Raw genomic sequence first — 27051 nt, forward strand, 5'->3', positions numbered from 1 at the left:
CAGAAAGACAAAGGGAGCAAAACAGGGCCCACGAGGGAAGGCAAGCTGGATGGTGAGACGGAGGAGCATCTGAGAGAGAGCTGCCAAGAACCAGGCCAGGGAGAATGGGGCGCTGAGATGCTAAAAAGGCTGCTAGTTGAGGCAGGAGAAAGCGCGGCAAGGGAGCTGTGTCTTCAAGAAACCCGGAGAGTTCGGTGAAGGGAGCAGATGGGCCGGCTAATCCCTTTTCTCCATGCACCAGAAAACTGCTTGTTTCCTCCCCGGGGCCATGGGGCCGCCCGGGAGTGTCTAAGGGGTAGGTGGGCAAGACCCTAACCTCGACGAGATGAAAACCGAAGGACGCGTGAAAGTAGTCACAGCCGGTGTGTTCAAAGAAAGCCCGGTGTGTGATACGCACAATTGTGAAAGCTACAGTGTTACAGGCAAGGCTATGTGTTGAAGGATAAAAGACATTGGGCCTCATTCCGAGTACGGCGCTAACCAATGGCGCTATTAATGCCTTGGTTGACGCCGTACCCGGACCGGCAGCGCCTTGGTGGATGGCGGAATTACCGCCCCATTCCAAGGTTGGTGGGGCGGTAATTCCCCATTCACCAAGGCCCTTCCCCATTCCCAAATGAGCCCCCATAGGGCTCAATGGGAATGGGGAAGATGCAAATAACGGTGACCGTTCATTACGGTCACCGTTATTGGCTTGGAGGCCCCTTTGCGCCCTCGACTTTAACACCTGCTCAAAGCAGGCGTTAAGGGCGAGGGCGCAAAGGGAACTCGGAGTATGGCGGTAAGGGATCACCGCCACCGGTCTCGTTACCGGTGGCCGCTATCCCTTACCGCCATACTCGGAATGAGGCCCATTGAATGTATTTAGCCGGCGAGGGAGCCGATGAGAAACAAAGTAAGGAAGCGTTGCCATGCAAGAAGGCACGTTGTTAATGCTTCATGAAAGATAACAGAACAAAAGTAATGGAACAGTGTTAGATGCTTCTTGAAAGATAACAGAACAGTGAATACTGAAAGCAAAATTTATTGAAAGCCATTGAAGGAAAGGGCACGAGCAAAAGAGAGCATGCAGGCATCCTAAAAGGCTAATGTGAAAGTGAACTGTTTGTGAAACGAGGAACAGAGTGGCTGTGGGCCCGTCCTAGTGAACTAATATTTTTGTCAAATATGGAACAGAGTGGCCGAGGGCCCAGTCTACAAAACCAAGTGCAAGAGGCACGGACATTGAGAAAGTGCCCTATGAGTGGTCACGCATAGTGGTGAGAATACTGTGTGGGTGCGAAGGTCTCTGGCAAGACGATAATGATAAGGACCCTGCTGTCGGAGTGGTCACGCATGGGAGTGATAATAGTATGCGGTTGCGAAGGTCTCTGACAGGTGAACATTGTGAAAGAGAAGTACAAAGTTGGGGAAGGGAGTTCTCCCCAAACTGTATGAAGCAGGGCTGTTTAGCTGGAAAGTGTTTCAGCCATGTTTAAGTTTTTGAAGACAGGCAATGGCAGCCTGTGAAAGTAACTAAGAAGGAACTTTGTGAATATATGTTTGTTTGAGAATTGTGAAGCCGGGTCAGGGAAGCCCGAAAGAATCCATTGAAGAGAACTGTGATGCATATTGAACTGGCATTGAAAAAGGCGAGGGAAGCCTAACAGAATTATGGGAAATCTTTGAACTATGCATGCCACCCACCTTGAAGGAACTTTGTAAGAACCCCAGTGAACTGAACATGCAGAAGGGGAGTGGTGAGCCACTTTGATTGCCATTATGACATTTGTTTGATACACTCTTTATTTGCATACCTTTTCCCACACTTAGTTATTGTGAAGCATGAGGGCAAGTATAGGTTTCTGACTATTGACTCTGTTTGACTGACTGACTTGTACCATTTAATTTTACTTTGATGGTTGAGACTACTCGCATTGTAGAGTTTGTGAAAGCTAGGAAATCTCCAACCCCAGTCAAACTTAATAAAGGTGTTGAATCTTGTACCTTACTTGTGATAACTTGCCTGCATCACACCATATTGATTATCCATATTTTGGACACAAAAAGGTAAATATTGTTTAATATTGCAGAGAATGAAAAAACTATGCGTCCCCAGGATGTGGGTGTTTCTTATGCTAGTGATCCCTGGTATTCTACCTATATAAAAGAAGACATAAATGATCCCTAAAAATAACTTTAATAAGTTCTATAGAGAGCTTATTGAGTTGTATCAATAGGGCTCTAACTGGCAATCAGATTTAGACTTACAAGAAGAAGTTCCCCAACCACTCCACAACCTATATCACAAACATTGTGAGCAATGTGTTTCCAGGAGAGGATGAATAAAACAATCAAATTGAAACAATGATTCTAGGAGTGGTATCTATGTAGATTCTTGATACGTGTCAAGAAAATACAATTTTCTGGACAGGTGTCAAGTATCTCATATTCCCTATTTTCTTTGGCCTCCAGATCTTCGCTATCGCACATTGATTTTGCAGATACAGAATTGTATTCTGCCTTGGATCATGTTCCAATATTGTTCAAATTAAATTAATCTTCCGGATTAATGCCTATTGGGAGATTATGGGAATTGAATGACATGCTTAACAAGTCTAGGTTCTGGTAGATGAATTAGCAGTGAAAATTACCCATTAGTCCACTGATAAGAGAAAGGTGCAGTTGTTCAAAACAATCTGGAAAGACCTTAAATCTGCCACAAGGGGAGAAATCATGGGTAAAAAATTTGACAGATTTAAGGTACAAGACACATTGAAGCTTGCATTTGAGCAAAGACCTAAAGTACTAGATCTAAAATACCAACAAACCAGCCCTCTTTCAATATACAGACAGTTAACGGCAGTACGGGAAGAACTTGCAGCCCTAGATTCTGGAGAGACAACAGTAACCCTTCCTAAAACCAAGCAGTTCCATTGCTCACACTCAAACCGGGTGAATTGGCTTTTGTTGTACAAACCTAGGGCTTTGAAAACGTATCATGTCCTCAAAGTAATCAAAGATATTGGTGGCAAGTTTCAATCAGAGAAAGAAGCTCAGGTTAAGCTCGACTCTAGATGTTACTAATGCATTTTCAAGGCTCTACCATCCGACATCGATAGGCCAAAGAGATTTTGAGATGGAGTTGCTCTACCATCTCTTACAGCACATGAGTGTGAGGAATTACATGCTCTGATTACAGCTTAAGTGATAGCCTTCATCAATAAAGCCATAGCCCCTTATTTTCCAAAGCATTTTAAATAATTGTGGCTCCCCAATTGGTTTTTCCTTTTAATGATGTGTGTCTCAAGGTAGTATTATAGTCGCAATTAGCAAAACAATTGAAGTCCCTGAAATTGAAATCAGAGAAGGACTCCCTCTAAGTGGCCCTTATCAACATGTAGCCCTTTTAAACTATGATGCTAGAATATAAAGGTGTTAGCCAACCATTTGGCCAGTCTCCTACCACAGTTAATTAACCCAGACCAGAAAGGCTTTGTCCTGGGACGACAGACGCACAACACTATCCGGAGAGTGGTCAATGTGTTGACATAAACGAAAGATTTCAAATTCAACTTAATTTTGTTATCATTAAATGCACACAAATCAGTAAAGCCTTAGGACTGAATTCGCTCATCTCATATCATCCACAATGAAAATGCAAAGCGGCACCAGGCAAGGGTGTCATATTTCTCCATTGATTTTCAGTCTTTCTCTAGAACCATTTCTTCACAAAGTTAGAGCCAATGGAGATCTTGAGGGGCTCATGGTGGGAGGGTAATAACATAAGGTAGCAATATATGTCGATGATGTCATGTGGCTCGTGAAAAACGTTGCCATTTCTGTTTCATCCATCGTAAGACAACTAGATTTGTTTTTATTTGGTCTCAGGTTGCTACGTTAATCCAGAGAAATGAAAATAGTATAGGGAGGTTGTTAGAAATCTCCACAACAGTTTCCTGTTTGTATGGACATCCCACTAAATTAAATACTTGGGGGTCAATGTTATTGCATACCAACGCACAGTTTTCCACCATGCATTTCAGGGGTTATCAAATCCTTATTCAAGCATGTGAAAAGATTTGACAAATGTCCTGAATTGGCAAAATAATAAAAATTAAAATGAACTTTCTACACTGCCTCTTATATCTGTTTCAGGCATTTTGTATAAAATAGGCCTGTCAGATATTCAGGATATTCAATCAAAGATCTCCAAATCTATGTGGGAGTAGAAGAACCTGAGAGTAGCTAGTTTGGACTTGATGGCAACTTGGGGAGAGGCTTAGGGAAGGGTCTGGCTTTGCCTAATATTTTGCAGTATCTCCTTTCAGCACATCTGACTTATGTCAACCCTTGTGTTCATAATTCTCTGGATTCGAGGTGGTTTAATGTTGAGGAAATGTCCTTTAAAATCAATGGTTTGGCACATGGCTTTTCGGCAGCCCTGGAGGCCACTTAGGTGTCAGTGTGGTACTGGGACAAGGTCAGAAAGACCTTTTGACTTTTCTTTCTCCTTGAAATTTAAAAACTCAGGCTTCTCTCTGGGCCTAAAATCTGGAAAATGTGTCAAATCGGGCAATGGGAGATCGCAGAGGTTGGGGCAACTCTTTTCCAAGGGGGCTTCATTCGATTTTGAAGGTTGCAAACAAGCCCTTTCTTTCCCAGAAAGTGAACAATGTATATATTGCCACTTGAGACACTGGACCTGTCATGCGAGGGTGTGCCACAATGGAGGTAGATGTACCACTAGATTTGAGTATCTCTGTCTTTTTTACTGCCCCATTTTGGAACTTAACAGTTGTAATTAAGTAATCCAAGATCTAACATAAGCCAGACACCAAAATAACATTTTCTGGAACATTTTTAATGAGATTTGTTTATAGAGGACAACCAAACCACATCGATCAGGTCAACACAGTGCATATAATAAGAAAGTCTGAGCAGGATAGTCATCCACTGGGGTATGGCCCATTCTCGGGGTAAACACAAGAGTCAGGGTCTATCAGGGAAGTTCCAAGCAAACATTGTTCAGTTCCTGTTAAGCTAGCCTTGTGGTCTTTCCCAGCAGCATACCACACCAAAACTGAAGGAAGTATCATTTGGCAAGAGCAAAAATATAAAGAAATACAAATAAGGTGTCTCTCACAATAGTTCTCACTGTTTCTCACTCTCCCTTTTCCGTCTGTCTCAGTCTTTGAGCAAAATCGCAGCGTCTGGAACGCATAGTTTTCTTGGCTGTGCTCTTGTACAGATTGAGTATGGTGCCTGTATGGGTAAAATAACAGAAACGGTTTCTTAATACCTCAAAACCCCAAGGGGGGTATCCAGTAGATTTTGTCAGAAAAGGTCTCATAAATGCAGCCAGACATCAAACCGAAAGACCTTCTGAAAGTCATATGCTATGTTATGTTATCAGTGCTTCTAAATACAATTAGTGGAACTGAGGCAGGGAGCCAGAAGAGCAACATAGTATAAGGTGAGGCCTTGGCTGAACAGCTGTGTTTTTTGTAATTGTTTTGTTATTGTGACTTGTACCGTGAACCGCTGCCATTTTTCATGGCCTCCAGGTGCTCAGGTGGGTCTGAAAAGGAAGGGAGGTGGTGCGGTTAGTAAGTAGGGTTGAGAGGGAAAAGCAAAAGAGACCGTTGATGTGCTGGTGGTAGCTTCACTTCGGAAAAGCGGTCACTGTGTGCTAGTATGATTTGGGAGATTGGCATTTGAGTGATGTTGTGTGGATGGTTGTATGCGGGTGTCTCGTGTGTGTTGGGTGTTGTGAAGAGGTGGTAGAGTGCCTGTAGTTTGGGTATTTTGTTGCGAAAGTCTGAGTTGGGTGGTTGGTATACAGAGTGTTAGAGCGTTTTCAGCAGGGTTAGTCGGGGGTTGTCTGGGTTGTTTTTGTAAATTAGATCTTAACCTCTCTCACTGAAAGCATTACGCATGTTAGCAGTCTGGACTGAGAAACGTTTTCCACCAGCTGAGGATAAGTTAAGTCCTGGACTCTCAATCATAGCCTGCCTGGATATACAAATGACCCATGAGAACATACCGTTTGATTGCAGTGTCCAGCTATGTTGGAACATTATCTATATATATATAAATATATGTTCAGTGAAAAAATGTTGTTAAAGGGACGTTATGGTTACAAGTAAAAACGAAAACCCCCAGAAATTCACCAGTCATGGTAAGGTAGGCAACCATAACTCGCGCCACCAGTTTGCACTGCTAAGACTAACACCCAGGACATCAAAGATGACATCACAAATGTTATTGATGATATCACTGATGATACGTAAACGAGCTGTGGCGAGAATCAATAGCGTAAAAGCCTTGCGTGCATGGCAGGCAGCGTGTAGTCAATTTGCACAGCGCAGTGCAAAAGGGGAGGGCACAAGGTGGCAGCGGACACACTTGTACCCCCTCTACCCTCTTTTGCACTCTTCTGTGCAAATGATGAAAATGTGGTGGCAGGGACCTGTTTACATTAAAGTGTAAACATAACTTGTCCCTGCCGTCAAATTATAGGGAACTCAAATATGAGCTCCATAGAGTGTACTTGTCCACATTAATGAAGACAAACTGGGTTTATAATCAAGGTATAAGATCTGAAGAGGCACTCTTATAAATGCATTTGAGAAGATCAGGCCTCCTGATTATTGTAGATGGAGTACTATTTGTGTGAATCATTTGGGGGGGGGGGGTTTGTTTTCGCCGTTTTGCATTAATTTCGGTGCCATGCCAAGTCATAGAATTACAACTGAGAACGAGATCTTGACTGCCCTCAATGGCGGCATTGCGCTGGCTCTACAAAGATTGACATGCATCTCACAGCTGAACGGGGCATTTATAGTTATCGTTATGCAAAATCGCAAAGTCCCAATTTAAAGGGTAGCCACATATGTGGAGACGCAGAGACTTCAGTCCTGTCATGGCATCACTACATCAGCTCTGTGATAAATATGTTTTTGAGATGGCACACCCAGCGACAAACACGCTGGGCTCCATACCACTATAAACAAGTGTTTCAAGGCGCGACGAGGCCAGGGAGGGTGAACAGAGGGAAGATAAAGACCGCAATCTTACTAGGCCAGGTGACATTGAGATCGCGCACGTGATGTGGAGACAAAAAAGATCCAGGTAATAATACTATTGCAAGACTTCCGTATGCTTGGAGATGTTGTCTGACCGATTCTTGGGCCTTCCTTAGCGCTAGCGCACACTACGCTAACTACACAACCGGAAGTATATTAAAAGCTTGCGATTCATAATGGTCTTCCTTGCAGACTTGGTCATCATGTGACCACATAGAACCTTCACTGGCTGCCACTGCAAAACACAATGCTTGCTAAATTGGCGTGCCCCTTACAATGTAGCCCTTCAATACATCAGATGGTGGCAATTCAATAAAGAAGATATGGTTCTACAAACACTATATGCAACACCTGGGACTATAAGCAAGAGAGTTAACTCTCACAACAGGAACATTCCATGATACATTCTAGAAATTAAATGAGGTGATCCCCCTATGGACTGGAGCAAGTATTACTATGTGCCAACAACCCATGTCAGTAAGTAAATAGTTGCATGCGACTCTAGTCCAATTGTTTTTGTGAGTCTGAGGTACCCACATAGATCAAGGTACTTACACAATATGCTTGACTATTTCTCGTCCGTCTTTTGTTTCTGAGCCAGTCTACACCCTGATGGATGTGATGGCGAAATAAGAAATGCCTTATCGACAGCAGAAGGAGCCAGCGGTCCTCCAAAGGAACGTGCAGCGGGCATCGTCCGGTGGCCATGCTACACGGAAAGCCTACCCGCGCATTCAGGGTGAGGTAGGGGTACGAGAGCATTCCGAGGCACGAGGAGACCGGCAGAGGGTGCCAGCGGTCCCAAAAGAACTTGCAACAGGCAGGGGCCTGAGGCCAGATAACCCGGCAGGCGCACGAGAAGTGGGGGTGTGCGAGTAAACTGGGACACGTGTTATTGAGCACACAAGGCGACAGCGGGCCCCCAATACGACTTGCTGCAGGCATCAGGGGTTGCAGCAAGAGGAAACAGACTGCATTGTGCCCTGCAAAAAGGTGGACACGGGGACAGCAGGGCATCGGTGCACCAGGCAGCAGAAAGCGCCAAGCATGGATTTGGAGGCTTTTATCTCCATGGCCAAGCTGGTGGTGGCTAAACACGGCAGCAGATGGATGGAGGCACTGGCTTCTCAAGCAGAGGATGATCAACCAGGGTCAAGCGAGGGCCCGGTTTCCCCCTTGATGTTTTCAAATGAGGAGGACGTGCTGGAACAGGAGGAAGAGGGACGTGAGGAAGAGGAGCCAACCGGAAAGAGGAAAAGAGTCATGACACAAGGGGCTTTGGCAAGCAAAGAGCAGGCGGCCAGAAACAAGAAAGCTAGAGCTAGCGGGACAAGTAACAAGGGGAGGACACAGGAGGCTGTGTCCCGGCGCCCGAGCCTGTGGGGACACCGAGGAGACAGGGAGCACCCAGCACGCCTGCAATCAGACCGGTGGCTGCAAGGGACGAAGGCCCCACATCCTTGGAAACAGTTAAAGGTATGGTGATGCAATGTATGCAAGCTTGGGGGAATGGTGTGAGTTGTCAAATGTTGAGCAGGAACATAAATGCATTTAACCAGTTGGATAATGGGGCGGCTGTATTGCAACAATGCGGGGTGGCACCAGGCTCCGGGGGTAGTGGGCTCCGGGGGTTATCAGCACGCCATGGGGAGTTCGGGGGCAGGGAACCTGGGTGTATGGCCAGCATCAGCAGGCCAAGCCACTGGGGGGTGGCAGGGTCAGGGGGCCAAGGGCTGGGGGGCTGGTCCACAATGCCAACTCCAAATATGGGAACACAGCAACCAATCACCCAAGGCAGAGGCGGAGCGGCACAACAGCCACTCCAACAAGGTGCAGAGGCGGGTGTTAGTGGTGACAATGTGGGTATCGCTGCGAGCCAAACCCCGCAAAGTCAGCAACCCATGCCGGCGACAAGCACTGGTGCAATAATTGGGGTTGCCTCAGGGAACCAGCAAGATTTAGCAAGGGGAGGAGTGGCAACACAACCCCCCTCATGGTGGGGGCAGGGTGTAGCGAATACAGGTTTACCCCCAGGCCTTTGTCAACCAGGACGGAGTGTGGGGTACTATGACGCAATATGGGAGAACAATGCCGGGCTTCGCGCCGGTGAGGGGCAGCGGTTAATTCTCTGTCTTGGCATATACCATTATCAATCAAAGAGAAAGTATGGAGGAAGGAGTTCATAGACATTCTAGAGCTCATTGGGATGGAGCCTTTGGGTAACGGGTTGAAGGAATTGTCAGAGAAAGAAAAGGAAAAAAAGAGAGAGGGAATCACCTAAGACAGAAGCTACTATGCATAATTGGTTGCAGGCATTTTTTGTGTATACGTCAATAATGGTGGAGAAATACCCGCAGGACGCATTGTCAATGCTGGCTTATGGTCATTACATTCAAAGTATTTATTTGAAAAGAGGGGGTGAAGGATGGCTGCAATATGATAGAGTGTTCCGTTTAAAAATGCAAGTATGGCCAGCCTTATCCTGGGATGAAATGGATGTGGGCGGGGTTTTGGATAAATTGGTGCTTACGGGAGAGGGAAGTGAGAAATCCGCAGTTGAGAAACCTCAGTTTTTGAGGGGCAGGGGGGGTTTCACCCGGCGGGCGAGGGCGTCCTTTCGCAGGCACTCCTCCTGGAACAACAGATACAGCTTCCAGGGGGAGCAAGCAGAATGCTGGAGGGTCAATTCAGAAGAGGGTTGCCCCTTTGGTAAAGCGTGCCGGTTTAGGCACCCTCGTGGAGCCAACAGCAAGGAACGCAACACCGCTTCCAGCGAGGGGAGGTGCAAGAGTAGTCCAAAGGGTAGAGACAAGGACAAAAAAGATTAATGCAGATAACACAATGTCAAAAATGATCCATAATGAGAAATGTATTGGTATGATTAAAATGGGGTTGCCAACCCCGGTTAAGCTACAGGCAATGACTCCATGGTTAGATATTTATCATAATTATCAAGATGCCAGAATGTTGTGGGAAGGTTTCAGGTGGGGCTTCAAGATCCCGAGTATAGTGAGAAAAAAGGGCAAAGAGGCAGCCAACCTGCGGTCAGCGCTGGGCTTGCCGGAAGTGGTGGCCAAGAAAGTGGCCAAAGAGGCGGCGCTAGGCAGAGTGGCTGGCTCATTTGAGCATCCTCCAATGCCAAACTTAGTGGTATCTCCACTGGGGCTGGTGCCCAAGAAGGAAGCAGGGCAATTTCGGTTGATCCATCACCTCTCTTTCCCAGAAGGGGAGTCAGTCAATGATGGGATTAGCGAGGAAAGGGCCAGGGTACATTATACATCTTTTGAGGACGCCGTGGAGGTGGTGAAGGCTGCCGGGAAGGGAGCCCTTATGGGTAAATCAGACATAGAGTCAGCATTCCGGTTGCTACCCATTCACGAAGAAAGCCAGCACTTGTTGGGCTTTAAGGTGCAAAATCTGTATTACTATGACAAATGTTTACCGATGGGGTGTGCCATTTCTTTGTGCCTATTATGAAGCATTTAGCAGCTTTTTGGAGTTCGCGGTGAAGCAAGAATGACACAAAGGGGCTGTAGCCCATTACCTGGATGATTTTTTGTTCATTGGGAGTGAAGGGTCTAGGGAATGCGAGAACCTCATGGCCACCTTTGAGAGGCTGATGGAGGTCATGGGGGTACCGTTGGCCAGAGAGAAAACGCTGGGCCCAGTGACATGTCTTACCTTCTTGGGGATTGAGATTGATTCTGTGAAGGGGGAATGCAGGCTGCCCCAGGATAAAGTAGCAAAATTGAAGGGGGTCATCGGGGGGCTGAGAGGGAAGAAGAAGGCGACACTCAGGGAACTGCAGGTACTGGCCGGGTACCTTAATTTTGCAGGGAAAGTCATCCCAGTAGGCAGAACATTTGCAAGGAATGTGGAACTAAAAATGGTCGGCCTACAACATGCAAATCAACACGTCAGGCTAGGGGCGGAGTTGCGGGATGACCTAGAAATGTGGGACAACTTTTTGGACAACTTTAATGGGGTGTTGATCTGGCGCAGCCAAGATGGTCGCGAGGGCAGGCATAAATTGGTCACAGACGCATCAAGAGCAAAGGGGTTCGGTGCAATTTTGGGTAACAAATGGTGTGGGAAGGCATGGCCCCAAGAATGGCAGCGTAAAGGGGTCACAAAGGACATCACGCTGCTGGAACTCTTCCCCATTGTGGTAGCATTCAAACTGTGGGGGGAACAGCTGGCGAACAGCAGAGTCATACTCTGGTCGGACAACTTAGCAGTGGTCCAAGTCATTAACCAAGGGGCTGCCAGTGGCAGAAGAGTGTTGCAGCTGCTAAGAGAGTTGCAGAAATGCATGTTGGCTGGAAATATTGAAGTGCGAGCGAGACACATTCCTGGGGTGCTGAACGTGGCAGCTGATGCTCTCTCTCGTTTACAGTGGGGGAAATTTCAAGAGAACTGCCCGGGAGCAGAGAAGGTGATGTCCCCGTTCAAAGCTCATTGGTGGGACATGATTGGGGTAATCTGAATGCCCTCATCCAGACGGCTCTGGCACCAGGCTCGACAAGGAGGTATAAAGCTGGCTGGGAACGCTACCAGAATTTCAAGCGGGAGGTACTAGGGGTAAACCATCAAGGTTTGCCAGTGAGGGCCTTCATGGGATGGGGGTGGCGTGCGGGGAGGTCAAGATCTTGGATAGCACACCATCTAGCAGCTATCGCTCATTTCAGCAAACTGGAGGGGGAGACCGATCCAACTAAGGAACACTATATCAGAATGGCAATGAAGGGGTGGGCTAGACAGATAACAGTGGAGAAGGACGCAAGGAGGCCCATTGATGTAGACAAGTTGCAAAAAGTGGTATGTTGTCTCGGGGGGATATGCCACGGGGCCTACGAAACAGCATTGTTCAAAGCTCCTTTTACCCTGGAATTTTTCGGGGCATTCAGGGTAAGTGAGTTAGTACCTGAGAACAAAGGCGCAAAAGGGCTTAGGTTTTTGCAAATTCAGGATGTACAATGTTCAGAGCAACAAGTAATGTTATGGTTAAAAAGGTCTAAAACAGACCAGGATGGCAAAGGCTGCACGGTGTCATTACAGCTCATCGCAGGGAGCCCGATATGCCCAGTCAGTGCAGTTACAAGGTACCTCGGCTTGAGGCTACCGTCAGTAAAGGAAGCCCCGCTGCTCATCCATCAGGATGGTTCATCGCTAAGTCGCTTCCAGTTTAAAAGGGTGATGGAGCTGGCTTTAGAAGCCATAAGGGAAACGGAAGGGGTTTTTGGTACACACTCTTTTCGTATAGGGGCGGCGACTTCGGCAGCAGCAGTGGGCATGGGGGAAGTGGCAATCAAGCAGATTGGGAGATGGAAATCAGGTTGCTACAAACGGTACATTAGACCCGAGAAAATGTAAAGTTACATGTTTCCCCCCTTTTTTCTCCAGGAGCTGCCCAAAGAAGGAAGAGAACAGTTTGGGTGGTAGGACACTCTTTTGTATCTAGGGCAAGGGCAAGCTGGTTGGAAGAACAGGAAAAGCTGACGACGGGCGAGTTCTTAATAGAGTGGCACGGGGTGCCGGGGATGAGATGGGCCAAACTGCAGGAACAGGTTCTTAGGTTGGGGGAGAACAGGCGTAAGCCAGACATACTGGTTATCCACTTAGGGGGTAACGACCTCACAAGCTTGGGGAGGGGGCGCTGATGCGCAAAATGATGTTTTCTCTGCAGGAATTAGCAGGACAGCTGGGAGAAACAGAAATTATTTGGTCGGAAATCATCCCGAGACAGGAATGGAGAGGTGCGGACAAGCACGCAGCAGTGGAGAAATCCAGGAGGAAATTAAACTGTGCTATGGCAAAATTCTGTAACGGCAGGGGTTTTGGCCAGATCAGACACGGGCTGATTAACCTGAAATCACCAGAATACTTTTGCAAGGACGGGGTTCACTTTACCCCGCTGGGCATGGATCTATTCTTCTGGAATATTTGCACTAAAATCCTGGAAATGTAAGAGGAAGGGGGGAGCCTCGGTGGACGGTAAACCCACACGAGGCGTGGCGGTGTTTGCCCGGACAAACACATGAGGCAGACTCCGGATGGGCCAGGGGAAAGCGAGAAGGGTCGTCGCTCTTCTCAGACCCAGCACCCCTTGGGAGCCTAAGCGGCAGGGGCGTCTGGGAGGAACATCTAAGGCTCAGCTTCCCCCATGGAAACGGAACTCTCCCCGCCCAGGAGCACCTGCAGGGGCAGGAGAGGCTCGGACGCCAAGGTTGGGAGAGTTGGGCCTATTCGCTTGGGGAAGAAAGGGGGAAGCAGTTTACTTTTGGACACGGAGCAATCGCCGCATCTTAGGAGTTATGTTTTCCACAATGTGTGCAGTGTGGTTTTGGTTTCTGTTATTGTGGAATAAATCTGCGGCTCTTTTATGCCAAAAAACAAACAGGTCTCATGTGACACTTTTCTGGGGGGAAAAGGTAATGAGCTATGTACATATGGGATACAATTGGACAAATGCCAGGGTTATCGAATCCCGGATCCGCGCTTAGAAACCGAATTCCTAGGCGCGGTATAAAAAATACAAAAAGCCCTCGGCTTAAAGTAATGTACGGTGTGAATCGTGAAAGCCCTGAATTTCTACTGGATAGCCAAAATGGTTACATCTGCATGTTTCCACGTGTGCTGCTTTTGTACTTCGAGCGCTTTGCCATACAGCGCTGCTGAGGTTAATTCATGACGTGGGAGCTTGAGGTAGACAGCAGCGGAGGACCGTGCCCTCCCCGGTTCGCAGCAGCCTACGATGCTGGCGGGGAGAGTTGTCAGCCAGGCACTTCGGTTTCACGCTCTTCCCGGAGATCGGAAGAGTAAACACCCGGAGCCTCCGAGGAAAACAAGGTGGGCAGGTAACAGCAATGTAACTGAATATGGTATTACCCATGAATGCACTGGTATAGATTGTGCTACTGTTCAGCCTTACACAGTTATATAACCTATATATAGGGTGTGTTTGTGAATCAGGGATCATTTCCCTTTGCACAGCTAGACTCAGCAAGCACAATCACCAGCGTGGTACGACGGTGCTTGTGGTTGTCATGTTACGGAGGTAGCAGCTAAGGCATGATTCTGTGTTTTTCCCCAGCCAGGACCAGACACACTTTTTTTTTCTTTTCCAAGCAGACACAACAGACTGAGTCACTAATATCCAGCACGGGTCTCGCTAGCTTGCATGCTTCTACTTTCTGATCTAAAAAAAAAATGTTTATGAAAGATGAGCCTTTTACTGAAATATTATGCAGCGCTTTCAAGATTCTCGTGCACGAGACGGCCACCCAGACCTGTTTTTTTCTTTGAATTCTGGGACTTGGAGTTTTCCAAAATTTTGAATTGGGAAGTAAACTAGTCCCAGAATTCAAACGAAATGGCATGGCAAAAGAAGAAGGAGGAAGCAAAAATGTCCCCTACTTTTTGGAGAAATCCCCCGTTGTTCCTTTACTTTACGTCACCTGGAGCCAGTGGGGGGTTCTGGGGTCCTGCGAGGCCTGCAGCCACAGGCCCCTTCTCAACTAATGCCATCAGTCATTGTGGCCATAACAACAAAGCTGACTGTTGCAGCTCAGCTCTGCTAGAGTCACCTCAGAGGAGCAGCTCATCCCTGCTAGAGTCACCTCAGAGGAGCAGCTCAGCCCTGCTAGAGTCACGTCAGAGGAGCTGCTCAGCCCTGCTAGAGTCACCTCAGAGGAGCAGCTCATCCCTGCTAGAGTCGCCTCAGAGGAGCTGCTCAGCCCTGCTAGAGTCACCTCAGAGGAGCTGATCAGCCCTGCTAGAGTCACCTCAGAGCTCAGCCCTGCTAGAGTCACCTCAGAGGAGCAGCTCAGCCCTGCTAGACTCACCTCAGAGGAGCAGCTCATCCCTGCTAGAGTCACCTCAAAGGAGCAGCTCATCCCTGCTAGAGTCACCTCAAAGGAGCAGCTCATCCCTGCTAGAGTCGCCTCAGAGGAGCTGCTCAGCCCTGCTAGAGTCACCTCAGAGGAGCTGATCAGCCCTGCTAGAGTCACCTCAGAGCTCAGCCCTGCTAGAGTCACCTCAGAGGAGCAGCTCAGCCCTGCTAGAGTCACCTCAGAGGAGCAGCTCAGCCCTGCTAGACTCACCTCAGAGGAGCAGCTCATCCCTGCTAGAGTCACCTCAGAGGAGCAGCACAGCCCTGCTAGAGTCACCTCAGAGGAGCTGCTCAGCCCTGCTAGAGTCACCTCAGAGGAGCTGATCAGCCCTGCTAGAGTCACCTCAGAGCTCAGCCCTGCTAGAGTCACCTCAGAGGAGCAGCTCAGCCCTGCTAGAGTCACCTCAGAGGAGCAGCTCATCCCTGCTAGAGTCACCTCAAAGGAGCAGCTCATCCCTGCTAGAGTCACCTCAGAGGAGCAGCACAGCCCTGCTAGAGTCACCTCAGAGGAGCTGCTCAGCACTGCTAGAGTCACCTCAGAGGAGCTGATCAGCTCTGCTAGAGTCACCTCAGAGCTCAGCCCTGCTAGAGTCACCTCAGAGGAGCAGCTCAGCCCTGCTAGAGTCACCTCAGAGGAGCAGCTCATCCCTGCTAGAGTCACCTCAAAGGAGCAGCTCATCCCTGCTAGAGTCACCTCAGAGGAGCTGATCAGCCCTGCTAGAGTCACCTCAGAGCTCAGCCCTGCTAGAGTCACCTCAGAGGAGCAGCTCAGCCCTGCTAGAGTCACTTCAGAGGAGCAGCTCATCCCTGCTAGAGTCACCTCAGAGGAGCAGCACAGCCCTGCTAGAGTCACCTCAGAGGAGCAGCTCAGCCCTGCTAGAGTCACCTCAGAGGAGGCGATGGGTGAGGGTGTCAAGTTCCCTGCGCTCCTTCAAAGCTATAAAAAGGTGGCAGGTGTTTCAGGCACAGGGTTCTACATGATTTAATCGAGGAGAAATCATCAAATATGATTCTGTCGATATTTTTTTCTTTTATGGAATTTGGCCACAAATGTACACTTCCCTCATCTTAATTATTGCCTTTACCCACCACCCCTCTTATATTTGCGGCCAAATTCGTTCAAAATAATTAGACGAATTTGAATTCAACGAGTTCTCCACCCCCCTTATCCCCAGGCTCCCCTGCACTTGCGCAATGTCAAGTCACTTGGCCTAGTAGGATCGCTGTCTCTGTCCTCCCTCTGTTCCCCCTCCCTTGCCTCGTCGCGCCTTGAAACCTTGTGTATAGGCGCGTTACAAACGCCATATCAGCAAATGCCATATCAGCGCCCTTAAGCCTTAGGGTCAGTGGTTCTGCGCTATATGAATCCCAAACAAATAAATATCACATCACAGTAGGTGCTTGTCTGGCAGCCTCAGTGTGACTTTATATTTTGGCACTCAGTAAATAGCCAAAGACTGGCATCAGTGATAGTGGAATGTTTGGGTGATCAGAGGAGAAATGGGAAATTTAGCAGCTGAATGCCAACTCCCCACAGACCTCCCAGTTTCCCTATCAGTAGGACAGCTCTTCTGTCCACTTTTCAAATTCATTGGCTAATCCTCTTCTGTAGAGGTTTCTGCACTTGCTTCTTATTTTAGATCCTGCTGTGGCTGAACAGACGACGATTAGTGGTGAAGGTGATATGGGAGTGTCGATCTACATCAAATGTGGAGAACAGATACTGTGCTGAGACAATTCCCCTGTGGGATTCCCCGGCACTCGCTCTTAATACTGCGCCTGGCCCCCTAATCAGTACTGGCCCGGCCTTCATCTGGTTTTCATATTTGACCAGTGCGCCATCGCTGGGAGTACGCAGGGGAGGCGGCTAAGAGGGATGACGAGGCCATTACTCTTTCTTCAGTGGCACAACCCATTTAGCCTCCGCCATATCGAACAATAGTAAATCATGCTCTAGAAGCGTGCCCTGGGGCGGTGTCTGAGCTGTTTGGAATGAGGCAAGTGAGTCATTGGGCCAAACCGAACCATGCCATTTTCCTATCGATACGATATCTAACAATAGTAAATCACACTCTACAAGCGTGCCCTGGGGCGGTGTCTGAGCTGTTTGGGATGAGGCAAGTGAGGCATGGGCCAAACCGAACCATACCATTTTCCTATCGATACGATATCTAACAATAGTAAATCACACTCTAGAAGCGTGCCCTGGGGCGGTGTCTGAGCTGTTTGGTATGAGGCAAGTGAGTCATTGGAGCAAACCGAACCATGCCATTTTCTTATCGATAAGATATCTAACAATAGTAAATCACACTCTAGAAACGTTCCCAGGGCGGTGTCTGAGCTGTTTGGGATGAGGCAAGTGAGGCATGGGCCAAACCGAAACATGCCATTTTCCTATCAATAAGATATTTAACAACAGTAAATCACGCTCTAGAAGCGTGCCCTGGGGCGGTGTCTGAGCTGTTTGGAATGAGGCAAGTGAGTCATTGGGCCAAACCGAACCATGCCATTTTCCTATCGATACGATATCTAACAATAGTAAATCACGCTCTAGAAGCATGCCCTGGGGCGGTGTCTGAGCTGTTTGGTATGAGGCAAGTGAGTCATTGGAGCAAACCGAACCATGCCATTTTCTTATCGATAAGATATCTAACAATAGTAAATCACACTCTAGAAACGTTCCCAGGGCGGTGTCTGAGCTGTTTGGGATGAGGCAAGTGAGGCATGGGCCAAACCGAAACATGCCATTTTCCTATCAATAAGATATTTAACAACAGTAAATCACGCTCTAGAAGCGTGCCCTGGGGCGATGTCTGAGCTGTTTGGGACGAGGCAAGTGAGGCATGGGCCAAACCGAAACATGCCATTTTCCTATCAATAAGATATTTAACAACAGTAAATCACGCTCTAGAAGCGTGCCCTGGGGCGGTGTCTGAGCTGTTTGGAATGAGGCAAGTGAGTCATTGGGCAACCCGGACCATCATCGGGCTATGCTTCTTTTTGATTGCGGGAGGTAAACAGTCCAAAGAAAATACATCACATTTCCAACATTATTCCCCCCCCCCCTTGAGTTACAGATCCAGTGAATATCTAGCCATAATCCTGGCATCGAAGAGATGTTTACACAATTGAAGACTTGTATTAACTCCTTCACTGCCAAAATCCAACTACACGCTCGTCTGGATAAACATGCATCAAGACTTGGTGAAGCTGAAGACAGGATTTCATCAATGGAAAACTGCCCCAACTCTGTGGTATTGATCATCTTGAAGCTACAATCCTTATTTAAAACTACTGCTGCAAAAAAAAGAGGATTCAGAGAGCCACTCTCAATGTTATAACGTTGGGATAGTCAGGGTAAGCGAGACTGTCCAACATGCGCTCGATGGAGTCATATCTGGAGCGACTCCTAAAGGAGCTCTTTGACTCAACGCAATTCTCTGTAATGTTTGCAGTCGAGAGAGACCCCAGTGACCTGACTCGGAAACCTGCAGCTGAGGCACCTCGGCAGGTTGCTCAACTTTAGAGACAGGTATATGATCCTCAGGTTAGCATGTGAACAACGTGAGGCGACGTGATCCGTACTTTTATGGACTTTTCAGCTCTGGTGTAAGCCTTCTGGTGAATATCCACAGAAGTCAAGCATTCGCTTAAAGCAAGCCCATCAGCTATTCAATGACCTTCCCTGCCGAACTCTTTGTTGTTTGCGAAATGAAAACTCATATCTTCACTGCACTTAAATCAGCTAATGAGTTTGTTCTAACACATTAACATAAGTCTTCAGCTGCAGAGGGAAGTAGCTCTCACCATTCTTGGCAGCTTGCGATACGGTTCTGGGTGGTTGAAAGTTTGTTTAATGAAGCAATGCTGGTTAGTATACACCTGGCCTCAATCCTTGATATCATTGATCAGTGTCTGTTATTAGTGTAGTGGCCATATAATAGCCTAGTCCTGGCACTTGGGGCAGAATGTTGTCATGTGAATACACAGTTGATTCGTCCTACTTGATGGCTGTGAGTCAGCGGCCATGTTTACTACCCATAGTGTGGTCCACTTTGCTGTTTTACAAATTATTGTTGGTTGCAGCTGCTGTTTGTTTGGGGGCAGTAAGATAAACTGGTGATGTTGGGTTGCCAGACAGGGCGGGGGTGGAAAGGCATATTTTCTGATCCAGTTTCTTGTGGTCAGCTTATGTTATTATCAAGTGGGAGGGTTGTAAACTACCCAGTCTGGGGACCAATAACCGGTAAGTACAGAACCTTGAGATTCCTCCCACATTATTATAATCTCGATGCACGTGTAAGGGTATCATTAAACACTCCAGATTATGGTTCTGTATTTGCATGTATGTCCAACACTGGAGGGCTCATAAATCATGTGTAGACAATTTGCATGGGTTCTGTGTGTAAAGGTTCTAGCAATTTCATGGCCAGAAATGTGAAGGGGCTTAACCGTCTTGCAATATTTAGAAAGACAAAGTTAAATTTCCTACGGGAAACACACCTTTCTCGTCAAACCAAAAGCAGTTGTGCTCATATTTGGGGCTGTCATCACTATTTCTCGTCCCAATTCACGCACTCCGGAGGAGTATGGCTTTGATACATTGCTCACTCAATTTCCAACAATGTAACATTCTGCGAGATCAGGCTGGGTGGGCATTAATTGTTTCGGAAGAGATTAATAATGTGAAAGTATACGCTCTCAACATTGATTTCCCCCGATTTCTAGAGTTGGTAATCTGGGTAGGGATTTCAACACCATACTGGACGCCAGAATGGTTAGGTCCAGTCATGAAGAAATATCACTTGGAAAAACTGCCAAGATTATGTTACACTACTGTGAATTAGATTGTTTACTTGATATCTGGGGAACCAGGTAACCCCAGAATAAGGAATTTGCATTCTGCACTTCCATACATGGTGCGGCTTCACAATGGACTGTTTGTAGGAAGATGGTTGCCTTTTTTTATGATCCTACCATCTGATCACGCCCCTGTCATAGTACACTTTGGAATTTCTTCTAAACCAGTTCTCACCAAAGGCTGGAGATTCAAGATGGAGGCTTTACCAATTGGATCTGCAAAAAGAGATATCGTTCTTCTATGATATTAATGTAAGATCAGTTAAATTCTATCCTGTAAGCCATCAAATGCTTATGTATTGCCAAGGAAACAGATACTCTGTGCACTATTCAACATGACCTCAATAAACTAGAAACTAAGCTGCATGATATTCAAACTAGCTTTCAGGTAAGTGGTAGGAACATTGAAAGCTTGCCTTTCCCGGTTACGAAACATGGCAGACAGAGAAGTGGCATTTCTTGGTAGTAATATCTCCACTCAACAAGAACTGGAGGGAACTATCTTGGTTAGGGAGAGAGGAGAGAGACACCACTACCAGGATTCGAGCTAAACGGGGGAGCGCCAGCTAGCTACAGGATGAAGATACTAATAGTGTCTCCATTTTTCCATAGTATTATTCCAAACTATGCGCTTCAAAATGGGATAGAAATGCGTCCACCACTCTTCTAGATCAAATTGGGTTTAATTGGCTTGAACAGGTTTGTAAGGATTTCCTAAATTAACCAATTACTTCCAAAGAAATATGCAGGGCTATTGACGGGATGGCTGAAAATAAAGCTCCTGGTCTGGATGGACTTACCACTGACTTCTATAAAACTTATTCAGGAATTATGGCTCTGCACCTAAGTTGTTAATTTAGATCCCCATCTGGATGCCTGGGACATTTCACTGCATTTTACCATGTACCATGGGTATTTTATTTGTATTTATTTTTACATTTCTTTTTATTGGCATTTCGTGTACACATAACATAGCTACGCATTGCAATTCCAACTTTCCCAACTTAACCCCCCAACTTCTCCTCCCCTGGCCCCCCTGAGTCGCCCTCTCCCCCCCTCCTCATTGTCTGTAGTACTTTGGGATTTGAACATTCTGCAATCTTCTTTCACATAAGCTTTAAACATCATAGTATGTCTAAAATGTTCAAGTTCTGAGGACACCATTGCATCATATAATCTCCCCTCATATATTCCAGTATGAACCCCCAGTCACAGCAAAATGTGTCTCCTTCGCCCTGTATTTGGTAGGAGATCCATTCCATCGCAAGTATATCCCATACCATGCATAACCATTCAATGATAGTGGGGGCTTCTTTCTGTTTCCATTTCCTGCCCAGCACTAGCCATGCCACTATCAGCAATATTAAGTATGATTTGTATTGTGATTTCATTGGGATTTTTGGCTCTGGGTCGAAGAGCCCGCACATCCATTCCCTCAATGTGTATGAGGGGGGGTCCTTGCACCATGTCCTGCATCTGCGATTTTACCTCCTCCAGAACGTCTGCAGTCCCAGACAGTCCCACCAGATGTATCTCCAGACCCCCCCCCCCAAGCATCCCCTCCAGCACTCCTGAGATACTCCTGGGTACATGGCGTGTAGTCTATGCAGGGTGTAATGCCACTGTATTACCATCTTGTACCATGCTTCCCTGGTTGGTATTGATTGTTTGAGTTTGGGGATTTGTGCCCATAGACATTCCCATTGCTGTTACAGTATCTCTTCTCCTAATGTGTCCTGCCATTTCAACATGCATGGCCAAACTTGACCTACCCCCCCTTGTATAATTGCATATAGGTTTGATACTAGGTGTTTGTCTCCTGTGTGTGTTATACATTTTTCAAACACTGTGTTGTCTGTCACAAGGCTGGATATTTCAGCCAATGCCTTAATTGGTAATATTCTAGTCAATCTTTCTCTGATACCCCCAATTTCTGTTTACATTCCTTAAAGCATCGTACCTCCCCCTGGACCATCATGTCCCTATCTTCTCACAACCCTTTGCTTTTCAGACTGCAAACAAGGTATGGCTCATTCCTGGAGAGAATTGAGGGTTACCGAAAAGTGGGGTGAATGGGGAAGGAATCGTGGATAGGTATTTTTTCTTAATAAGTTTATTCCAGATATCGCACGCCAGCATGATAATATGGCTCAATCTTACATTATTAGGTCTATCTAATTTATCCAACCACAGCATCCCAGATAGAGGGGTCCCCGCCACTGCTTGGTCTATTCTAGCCCTTGGCTTGGTGCACTCCTTGGAGAACCATTCCCTGAAGACTCTCAATTGGGCTGCCACGTAATTGTGTGGGAAATTTGGAAGGTCAAACCCCCCTTATGTCTGGGGTTCATCAATGTGGACATTGCTATTCTCGGGATTTTCTTCTGCCATATATACTGCGAGACAATTTTATTCAGACTCTTAAAAAATAATTGTGGTATTTTGATTGGAAGCGTCTGGAATAGGTATAACAGTATATTCGCAATGGAGTACACCTGTTTAGGCCGGTCCTTATTGTGGTGAGAAGGTCTGGGAAATTTGCCCCATACATTATTGATGTTGAGTTCATTAGTAAGGAATTGAGTGTTTAGCGATTTTAAATGGAGAGACCCTCTGTAATGTCACCAGTTGTTCTCCCGTAACCCCTAGGTTCAAAATTTCAGATTTAGTCTTATTGACCTTTAACCCGGAAACCTTCTCCATTTCTGACAGTTCCTGTAGTAGTGCCGGAATTGATGTGGTCGGATGTGGATAGAGTCATCAACTTGTCATCCACAAAGGCTGACACTTTAGGTTCCTCTGTACCAAAGGTAATACCTTGTGTAGCCAGGTTTTGTCTAATGGACATGAGGAATGGTTGCAGGTATATGGCATATAGTAGAGGTGACAATGGGCTCCAGTGTCTTGTCCCTCGGGATATTTGCATCAAGTCAGATAGACAGGAATGTATTGGTAATCTTATAATGGGTTTATTGTAGACTGCCTCTATCATTTGTACAAATCTCGGGCCCACCCGCATATGCGTAATTATCTCCATTAGAAATGTCCATTTGACTTGGTCGAACACCTTCTCTGCGTCGAGCACGATTAGAACTGCAGGCACTGACCAGCGCTCGACTTTATCAGATGGGGCAACCTTCTAGTATTGTCCCATGTATGCCTACCTCTTATAAAACCAGCCTGATCAGTTTCAACTAACCTTGGTAAGAGAGGTGCCAAATGTGCTGCCAGTACTCCGGTATAAATCTTGGCATCCAAATTCAGCAGCCCTATTGGACGATAGGATCCACATAACGTCGGGTCCTTATTAGGTTTACTTAAAACAATAACTTTGACTTCTGACGTCGAGGGAGTCACTCTGTTGTTATGAGTAATGTGTTGTACAGTTTTGCTAGAATTGGGCTCAGCTTTGTTTGGAATCTCTGGTAGAACGTTGACGTGTAGCCATCAGGACCCAGGGATTTCTTTCACGGCAGCCTCCTAATTACCGCTTCTACCTCCTCGCTACCTATTTCACCCTCCAGGAGGGTCCTATCCTGGTCCATAACCTGTGGCATCGAGACCCGCCCTATGTAGTGCTTCATTGCTTCTTGGTCAGGGTAGTGAGATCTGTATAGGGCCCCACAATAAGATTCTAAAGCATTGATTATTTTCTCTGTTTCCGCTGACAACGTTCTGTCATTCATCTTCATGGCTGATATAGTTTGTTTTGGCTCCTCTTGTCGTAACTGCCTGGATAGTAGTCTATGCGCTTTATTGGTGTTGATGTAGTAATGTTGTCAAGTGTACATTAGGGACCTCTCCGCTCTACAAGAGTGGATCAATTCCAGCTGTGAGTTTAGGTCTTTCAATTTCTTATATGTGGAGCGTTTCTTGTCTTTTGCTAGAGATTGCATGGTTTCCTGAATCTTGGCCTCTGTCTCGTTCCACCCCTTCTCTCTTTCTCCTTTTTTGAGACTGAATTGTAATAATTTCCCCCCTAAGGACCACCTTGAAGGTCGCCCATACCCCTTCCAAGGAAACCCCACAGTTCTAATTTTCTGCAAAATATTCATTTATTGTGTCCTCCAATATGCCCAGTTCCGCTTCATCGGGCAAGATCTCCTTGGGGAACTCCCATGCCCATAAACCTCTTCAGGGTTCCCATCTGCGTATTGAGATAGTCAGCGGTGTGTGATCTGAGAGGGAAATTACCCCCAAGTCCATGCGCTCCACTTCCCACAAAAGAGACACCGAAACCCAAATGTAGTCAATTCTGTAGAGTGTCTGGTATACATGTAAAAAAACAAGAGAACCCGCTATCCTCCCCCTTTATTTCCCGCCAGGCATCCCTGAGGCCCACATTCTCAAAGGTTGCTTTTAAGCTTTTGGGAGGGGGACTATTACCCTGGGGACTATGTGAACTACAATCTCTGGAAGGCTCCCAAGCTAAGTCAAAGTCTCCTGTAAGTATAATCTCCCGTATCGCAAATTGTTCTAGTTTTTGAAGTACAGTGCGAGGGAAGCTATGCTGGTTAGAATTTGGAGCGTATACAGTTCCCAAAGTGAAGTTTGTATGCCCAGTTGGATTTGAATAAAGATATACCTGCCCAATATATCTTCCATTGTTTGCAAAACTTTTGCATGCAGAAAGTGTCTGATGCCTATCAAAACCCCTGACGTTCTTCTCAGAGTGTTGGCTTGATAGATGTGTTTGAAATGTTGAAAGCTGAGGATCCGCCTTGTTTGCCTTTTTTATGTGGGTCTTTTGTAATGTGATAATGTCCAGTTTATTGCGATTAAGCAACCTTTCAACTTCCTTCCGTTTTAATCGGGGAAATTTAATCCCTGTACATTATAGGAGGTTATCTTAATTGACATTATCACTGTAATAGTCTCTTCCTTTATACCACTTTATTATAAGATTGATGAGAATGGTCCCCCATTCCCCCTTTAACTTGTAGAGTCTCTTAAAGTACCCTCTCAGCCTTTCCCTCCTCTCCCCTCCAGACCTGTTTGTCATATCTCCCCTTCTCTCCTTGCACTACCCTCACTCCCCTCCCTGTACCTTCCTCCTCCCTTCCCTGGTCCCCCCTCCCTTCCCTGTCCCGGTCAGGACCTAGGTTCCCTAGAACCACCCCAGACACTATCCTGGAGCAATGGACCTGGTAGAACCCCCGGGAAATTCCCCAAAGGGGTGTACTATGCCCCAGAGTGGACCCCAACATTGCCCCAACCCCCTCCCCGCCCAACCCTTGCCATCGTAACTTCAAGGGACTTTTATGAACATATCTCCCCTCATCCCCCAAACTTTCCAAACAGGCAGCATCTGGCCGGAAACCCCACAGCGCTCTCTGATCCCTGAAGAATCTAGTGTGAGTTACTTAGCCTGAGGACCTTTCAATTGTATCTCTCTTTCCCCTCTCCTCCTCCCGTCCACCCTCCCACTCCTATGGTCTGTTGCCAACTGCCTGGGAGACAGCCCTTGCTGATGCCGTTGGTTGTGCCTCTTCCTCGTCTATGTTCAGTATCCTTAGCCCCTCCTTGTGTGTTGTTGCCCGCTGCTGTTTGCCCTCCCATGTGAACAGGAGACCAAAGGGGAACGTTCATTTGTAGGCAATGTTCTTTGCTATTAACACTTTGGTGACTGGATGCATTGCTCTCCTCTTTTGCAGTGTAGACAACACCAAGTCCTGATAGAGATGGACCTGGGCCCCATTGATAGTAATGTCTTGTTGGGATCTTGCAGAGTATAAGATGTCCTCTTTCGTTGTATAAGATGTAAGGGCAACCAGGAAGTCCCTAGGTCTCGCTCATGGGTCTCGTTTTTTTGGGCCAACTCTATGTACTCGATCTGTTTTTATCTCTTCCGAGTGGGTATCATTCAACAGACTTGCAAAGCACTGTTGCATAGTGCCCTTTAAGTCAATGTCCAGGAGGGTCTTGCTCAAACCTTTTACTCTTATGTTAGACCTACACAAGCTGTTTTCCACGTTTTCCGCTTGTAGTTCTAGGTTGTGAGAAACCCTTGATATCTGCTCCAGTAGGATACTGTTCTCCCTGACTTCCCCTGACACTTCTGACAGTTCCTGTTCTGTGGTGTCCACTCTCGAGGCAAGGTCAGTGACCTCCTTTCTAACCTCCTGAAACAAGTCTCAAAGCTCCTCCTTTAATTTACCCAGTTGCTCCTGAAAGGAGCTCTTCATTCTGTCCTCCATCCCCTTCAAGCATTCTTGCAAGTCTTCTTTGTTCAGTGCCATAAGTCTTGTGCCTTCCTCTTTTTGTCTTCTTGTAGCTTGCTGCTCTGTGGACGTCGTTCCTTGAGTGTCCTCCTGAAGTTGTTTCCAATAACGCTTCAGTTGACCTCCCTGGAAATCACATGGATCTTTTGTTTTGGCCAGCATGTTTTTTGCTTTGGGACCTGGAATCTGTGATGTAGCTCCTATCTATTTCTGCCTTAGTGTTGCAGTGGGCTGCAGTGGCACGTTGAGGGACCTTCGTGGACCTCACCCCCGCCACACAGAGTGAGCACACTCCAGCAGGAACCTCCCAGAAGCTGCTGGGCCCATCAGCTGGTGCAGCGCAGTGTTTAGGCCTTTTAGACATCCTCCAGGACTCCTCTAGTGTGTTGTCTGCTTCTTGGCCTCTTGGGCCCTTCTCATATGTATGTGCTTCTGAAGGGGACCGGGGGGGGGAGGAGGAGCTTCTTGTGTCTCACCCCAGAGCCGTGTCGGGCTCTTGCAGCTTCCTTCCTCCTCTCCCTTGCCAATATTCTAGTTGTCAAGTTGAACTGCAGATCTTACAGCACTCCTCAGATCCCTATGGCCCCTCAAACCTACTTCCTAGCCCATTGGGCACATCTTGCAATTGTATTGGCAGGGTGGGGGGTACTGCTCCTTAGAAGTGAGTCTTCTCCCTCAATACTACCACCAAGTTGTGCTCTCTACTGTTGGCCTTCCTTTTACCTCAATCGATCTGAGTGACCCCGGAATTGCTGCTCGATTCGCCCCTGCACTCCCCAGATGCACTCCTCACACTGCGCCCCTCTCTGTTGCCTGCCAAACCTTTTGAAGAGATAGGGGCTAGGTGGAGCCCTGTTGTGGGGGAGGGTGGAACCTCTTCCTCCAACATCTTGCGGGTAGTTGTGTTTGGCTCTCCCTCTCCTTGTGCCTTTCAAAGTGGGCCTCGCTGGCCGTGTACCGTTGCTGCAAGGTCCGTCCCTCTGCCCTGTCGGATTACTGTTTTCCACGGCCA

Source organism: Ambystoma mexicanum, chromosome 3p (genome assembly GCF_040938575.1).
Source record: "Ambystoma mexicanum isolate Mex_15411 chromosome 3p, UKY_AmexF1_1, whole genome shotgun sequence".
NCBI classification, from domain to species: domain Eukaryota; kingdom Metazoa; phylum Chordata; class Amphibia; order Caudata; family Ambystomatidae; genus Ambystoma; species Ambystoma mexicanum.